The sequence below is a fragment of the Colletes gigas genome, unplaced genomic scaffold (genome assembly GCF_013123115.1).
Source record: "Colletes gigas isolate AHSC1104 unplaced genomic scaffold, ASM1312311v1 Colletes_gigas_Sc00007, whole genome shotgun sequence".
Taxonomy (NCBI): Eukaryota; Metazoa; Arthropoda; class Insecta; order Hymenoptera; family Colletidae; genus Colletes; species Colletes gigas.
The window spans coordinates 8789994-8797313 of NW_025106636.1; positions in this window are offsets into that span (position 1 = coordinate 8789994).

A 7320-nucleotide genomic window follows, 5' to 3' on the forward strand; every position below is an offset into this window, starting at 1 on the left:
CTCGGTTCCACGGGCCCTGCCATACATAACGTTGGGCCCCTCACAAAGGACTCGTGGCGAGATGGTAGCCTACAAGATCGGATAATATGGGTAGTTATTTGTCGGCGCCGATGTTGGTTTTTCGGGTCGCTGTGTTGGCCCGTGCGTGTGAGGCCCCCCGCAGCGACGGTCCCGCCGACTCCGGGGCCCTCTTACCCCTACCGCAGCGCGGTTTTCCTGCGTCCTTCTTGCTCGTCCGGCGAGGCGTCATCTTCCTCCCTTCCGTCTCGTTTCTCTTCGCCTTTATCTCCGCGCTTCTCATCACTTTTCGCGCTCTATCTGTTGGCTCGTCGACTGGCCTCGCGCAAGCATTCGAGTTCTGAAAGATCAGCGGCCGGATTAAACGCGAAATGGGCATTAATAGGGACCCCCGGCAGCTTGGCCTCCCTCTCGCGAAGGGTTCTGGTGGCTGATCGAGTCTGATGACTTTCGACGATCAAGGACTTTGGTGTGCTACCTCGTCTTGGGACTTCTCTAGGGCCCAGTTTTATGGAGAGTCAATCTTACGGGTACTGTGCTTGGCGCCATTGTTTCAAACATGGTAGATAGCTCTTGCAATAGTATTCACTAGATGACGTTTTAGAATTATAAATTAAATAAAAAATTTATAAAACTATATTAGTAAATTGTATAGTACATCCACTTAATTAGTTGTACCCATTTTTATCGAGGTTTACAGTAGGTAATCATGCGGGAGATTGATTGATTCTCAAATTAAACCTACAATTTAACAGGATTTGCCTTTCTGATCAAGTAAAAAAGTTTTGAATTCATCAGTGGAGACGATGCTTGCAAATGAAGGGGAGGAGAAAGAGGAAAGGCGATAAAAGTCGGATGTAAATCGCATACAGAAATATGAAAAGTGAGCACTAAACCCAGCAACGTTTATTAGTGCGCCTTCTACGGCTCCTTTTACGACGTAGGCCAACGAGGCTCGGTGTCACGTGCGCCGGTACGATCCATAGAAAGAACATCAACCAGAAAGATCGAGGGTTAACCTCTTTCCCGCGCGGGTTAACCTCTCGAAACTGAAATTTTCCTATTTGGAATTCCTTCCCAGTTGGAATCTATGATTCCATGCTTCGTAGAGAACGAAAATGCTACCAACTGCAACTTAATACTAATTTACAACTTAACCCTACTTTTCAACTCGGATAAATCCACGGTCAATAAATGTCACCGCTGTTGCAATCAGGGCTGGGACAAAATGAAGAATGAAATCTTAATTGCAAAAAGTATATTGCTCGGACTCGTTGCTCCCATCTGCTCGAATGTCCCCAGAAATCCCTAGACCCGTTCCCCTAGAGATCGTACGCGCTATTAACTCGCCTGACCTTCGCCTTCTCCTCGCACTTATCTCCTCGGTTCTGTCTAATCGCAATAAACCCAGAGAGGCGAGAGCCGTTAAGCACAAAAATATGGACACCGGCTCGGAGGGGTGCAAACGATGTGCAACGGTGGTAGGGGGGAGGGCGATGGGGTCCCGCCGCCACACACATGCTGCGCCGAGGCGTCCGTAACGTCTTTTAATCACGAAATGAGCCGGCTCTCTTCAAACGCCGAGGGGCCCGCGGTCCTCCGTTGGCCGAATTAAGTAAATCAATAAATAACGAGGATACCTCGGCAACACCTGCGCGCGCTCTCCTCGTCGGCACCAAGTAACAGGATTTACGGCGCAAGGCGCCGCGTCGCGCCGATTCTTTCCTCCCTGCCAGCCTCACCCCGCCTCCTCCACGACGATACGTTTCACCGGGACGATTTTGGGAGATGCGGATTTCTAGGGGCCCCGGTGGCTTTGACCTTCGCTACATCCTGCAAGAGCCTAAAGTCCCTAGATCAGGTGTCTCGAACTCGGTTTAGCTTTAGGACCGATCCGCATGCACTTCGTTACCGTATCACGAACCACAGATGTAACGAAAGTGAAAAATATTTCGTAGTTCTTTTTATAGTCGTACCAACGCGTCGCTATATCTCCTAGATACAGGAAGTACCGGCCAGTGTTAAGTAGAGAAACGGAGAGGTTAGGAAACGTTTACGACGAAGATGATCGTTTTGAAGAAATTTGATCGAGAACTGTACTCTGGTGTAACCTAACCTATGTCCCTACCACGTACCGTGAACATGGCTGCCCATAAAGGTCATAATTTATCGATGATGAGACGTCATTCAAGCGCCCGGAGACTTGTAACTTAGATGTACAAGCCGACGCAGCTGCACAGCTCTCGATCTTCCTTTATTAATTTTAATATGATGCAGGTAAGACAGTAATGAGACCATGCATGAAAATGACGATATGGAATCGACACATCGAAGATGATATCGTGCCTATGGTTAATTGAATTAATTCCATAGGTTCAGATGTTTCGGCTTTTTCGGACAAATTTTCAAATTTATCATACCATCGATAAATTAAAAAGCAATTTTATCGTTTCGAACAACTTACATTTTGGTTTATTGTTGCATGGTAATATACAATTTACATGCATTAATTAATTGAATTAAATAATATATTTCTATGGTCTGATTGGATGAATTAAATATTACTATGCCAAATGGATGGCTTAAATAAACAAAATAAAGACCAGCTGGCGACATAAATCATAGCAACGATCGTCAAAATTGATAGTAGCCGAGGATCATTATTGAAAGCAGACGGCGAGTAGCAACAATTATGGGAAAGATAATAACAAAGGGCGCGTTAGTAAAAATGGGAACGGCACACTGAGAAACAGGAAGTTCCTAGCGGGGAAAAGTCGTCGATAAAGAGGACACGTAAATACACAAATGAAAAAAATGATCGGAGAATAACGTTGGCGGCTACCACGGATCGCATAAATAATAATTATCATGAGAATTATCGAAGAAAACATGAGTGCCACGGAAAGAGCTTTCGATCATCACGATTTACGTCCTGGTATTCACAATGGACCTTAGATCGGCTCGAAAGGATGGGAAACGAAGTTCCCTCATCCTTGCTCGTGACTGAAACTTTTGTCTAATCTGCGTAAAGTGCTAGATAGATCGAAAACCTGTCATTGACTGTCGTGAATCATCTAAAAAATCACTAAAGTTAACCTACAAAATTTTAGAAATATTTCGCCATCTTACATGTGACATTTCGTTGAATATTGTTGGTACACTGATTAATTACTATATGCTAGTTTCATTGGTCGTCTATTATTCGAATAAAAATGTGCCATCGTTGGTTTGTTCGATTCGCAGAAATTAAGTCCCTAGACTCGACGCTTCGCGATCCAAAAGATTTAAAGACAAAGCAAAGCTATGAGCAGAATGTTAAACGTGCCGCTTCGTACTGGAAACTTCTTAACGAGTATAATTTAATAACGTGGTTAGTACATTGTCGGGAATTTTATGTGCCATTGTCGAAGAATAGTGCGGGAACCGGCAGCGGAAACAACGCGAAAAACGGCAACGCTCGTGCTCTTCTCGGGCATCTCGATGCTCATTGTCACGGCCTGATTGTCGTCGCGACCTAACCTTCCCAATCGCGATGAGTTCTCGTTGGAAATGCACCCGAAAGGTTTGTAAAATGATCGTCCAATCACGATGCTACAAAGAACTGCAACAGTGACGACAACCTCGATCGTAATCGTGACGAAAATAGACTCGATATAATGTCGATGATAATCTCGACGATGGCGATGATAATAACGGTGATAGTAGTTATAACAGTCATGTGAATGCTACATTATGGATTAAATTACATGGAAATTAACCAAACAGGAAACATTTAATTTCATGACTTTATTTACGAAACATTTTACACTAGATCGTGGTGTCGACATAGAGGAACCAATGAATTTGTGGTCACGTGACAAGATTTGTTTACACCCAGCTTCATCTCACATGGAACATCCTGTAAGGTAAACAAGCCTGACGAACCTCTTTAACGAATTGTCAAAGAGGGATGAAAAGCGGTCGAGAAAATCTGTTGACCAATTCGACGCGTGTTTCCCAATTCGCGAGCAACGTTTTGGCGAATCGACGTCGGTATTCCGGACGAAAGCTGTTTTCCGCGGCTGCAGCAAAAGGCAAAGGGCGCCGCGGCGAGCGACAACGGCGACAACAGCGGCACCGAGAAGCGCGCCGGTAGCCGCAGAGCGCCATTTCGCAAATTGAAATGGAACGGGCGCGCGGCGTTTCTTTCTATTTCGTTTTTTTTCTCTCTCGGCGTTTAACCGTAATACGCAGCGCGTTTATCCGCGTGTACCGGGGACCCAGGCAAAAAAGAGGAACTGGCGCGTACAAACGGCAAGGAAATATTGCTCGGTGTCGGCGCGCGAAAATTTATCGCCGCGCCTGCCGTCGAGAGCCGCCGCCCGCGGGTGGAGAAGGGTGGGGGAGGTGCAGGGGAATGGAGAGGGAAGAAGAAAACTGGGTGAGGCTGAGGAACGGGGGATGGGAGGAATAGATGAGAACGGGGAGAGCCAGAAGATACTGAAATTCGAGAGAAACGCAAGATAATCGAGAGATCAAACAGTCTAACCCCCCAAAAAATTGCTAATATAGTTGCAGTAAACAATAATATAGTAAACAATTTCTTTTGGCATCTTGGGTTTACCCGAATAGCTGGCTTTCCAAGAGTGCCAACTTTCGTATTCTCAAAAAGCGTACAATTTTCTCACTAGAATGTTGATGTTGGTCAGACCGATGTACTTTCAGTTGTTGCCTCGTCCTAACCTGTTCGAAGCATGACTGGATAAGGATAAAATAATTTGTTCGTGCATACAAATTGTGAGTTTCGTTCTCAAGGATTTGTATTCGTGTCTCATGCTCCAGATTTGTCCCCAGAAATATCGACGCGCGATTGAGAATCAGCCTGTACACCGTGACCGCGAGTATGGAACCCTCGAAAGATATTAATCGCGAGCGTCGCCGCTTTGCATAATTTTGTAATGCATCCCGTCAGTGGCCGATAGCATCTTTCGCACGGCAAGAAAACGCACGTGGGTGTTTTGCAGCCGCGAACGACCGCGCTCCTACCGCGTTTACGTAAGCCTGATAGATTGGAATTATTCGCGAAATTTATGTAGCTCGCCGCCGCGCAAGAAAATCCCCCACGTTCTGCATCGGCGCGCGTTTATTAAGTGTTGCGGCTGTCGCCGCGATACGAGGGCGCTGTATAAAGTCGTACCAGCGACTGCTCTGCTTCGAGCTCGATTTTTAACAAACACCAAGCTTTCCAATCGTTCATCATTGTTCCAAAAACGTTCTGTCGACAGCGGTAAGATTACATACATCATTGATTTCTTACAAATTATAACCAAACTCTTATTCTTCCGAACACGTCACACGAATACGTAACACGCGGTCGAAGTTAATCTATATAATGTCATTAATAAAGTTGTTAGGGTGAATATTATAAACTATATATTGTCACGTTTGAGAACATATTCACGTTTTATTAAGTACATGCACGTGTCACAGCGAAAGTGTGTTGTCATCTCGAACAGTTATGTTACTGCGATATATTCTGGCCAGCAATGGACCAGCAGTGAACCAAGGAGATTTTTTGGTAGTTTTGTTGTTCTAAACGTAGTATTATATCCACGGAATATTTTAACGTCGTTTCTGCTATTGCTGACCTAGTATTTTTATACAACGTGACTCGGTCGTTCACGGTACGATACAAATTATAAATATCTTTTGTACGATTCGGTTTAAACCAGTGCTATTTTAGTAATATTTTGCACGACCATTCCGAGTGGGGGAAAGATAAACGTGGACTTGTAAATGCGTGCTCGCCTAAATATAAATTATAACATCAGCCTTAGTTCGTCCAGGTTAGAAACCTTATAAATCTACTAATGAATTATACTTGAGAATTTTAGTAATACGTTTCCCAGACCGTGTCTAGTACAAAGGCTTTCTATACAAAGAGAAAAAAAAATTCCCTAGATTTTCCGGAGCGCGTACCGCAAAGATTCCCCTCGCTCGAAGATACAAATCATTGCGAATAAAATATGAAACCGTGCTCCATCGCTCATAAAATCCCCGCGATTTCCCTTTGCACGCGTCTGGGTCCATGGTAGCGGTTCTAAAAGTGTGCACGACTCATTTCGCTCGGACTATTTGTCGCGGCAAATCACCGCGCCCCGTAAAAACAGGGGGAAAAGGAAGAAAGACGACTTGACAAATACTCCGCGAAGGACGATGCTCGTGTAACGAGCCGTCTAAAAAGCAAATGGCCGCCTGGGTGAAAAGAAACCACGCGGACATTGTCAACGTTTTGCGCGATAATTTAACGGGCCGTCAGTCGTCTGAACCGTGCGCGCGGACCGTTCGTGTTTCATTTCACATTTTCGATTAGCCGAAACACGACGTTCCCTGTCCACTCTCTTATTAAAGCCTCTCTATTTCCTGTCAGCGGGAGTCTGTAATCTTCTCTTCCTTCTCTTCTCGCCATCCGGATGTTCCCTTTTGCGTGTTTGTTTTCTCCTGTCGTCGTTTCATCCTCTACCTTCTCGTTTCCTCCATTCAGCCTTCCCTATCCCCGGTTTTTACTTTGTTTTTCTCTACCCTTTTTCCCCCTGATCCTTTCAACGTTTCCCACAGATTGATTTCTGCCGATATCCTAAAATACACACCGGGGACCGCTCAGATATTTGCGATCAAAATAAAAAATTAATCGTGTCTTTAAAAGCAGGAAGTTTTGGGGGAAATGTTAAGATATCGGCTCGGAGGCTCAAAGGGTTAAAATACGGTCATCGTACATCGTTATCCGCCAATCCTCGAAATCCTCTCTCCTGGCAGGTTGTTAAAACTGGTCGCAAAGTATTCAATAATTTCGATACTTAGTCCAACCGGGGGCACGGTCAAATTACAGGGGCTTAATCTACAATACCAAACAGGCCTGGTCCTCTCTTCCTACGTGCGACTGGAGGCTCAATCAACTCCGGAGTCGCTGAACTCCGGGAACATGCAAAAATCGTTACGAACCGTCTCCAAAGTTCGACGAAGCGAACCCTGGGCTTCGAGGGAACTTGCCTGGGCAGCTTCAAAACCAGCCGACACGACCATGAGAAAAAAAGGACATCGATGGCGAGGAACGCGATAATCAGACGACGGCTGGTAGGTGCTAACGGAATTAAGCCAGCGTTTCCTTACTCCTGGCTAATTTCTTGTGTGGCCCCCCCCCTCGGACGAGGGGTTAAACGAGTCGATAAATCTTGTCCGCGTTCGGTGCATGCACGCCGCATAACGGCGTGCTCGTGTCTGCATACATGCCGCCTTATATCGGACCGCGTAATTAGGCCGAGA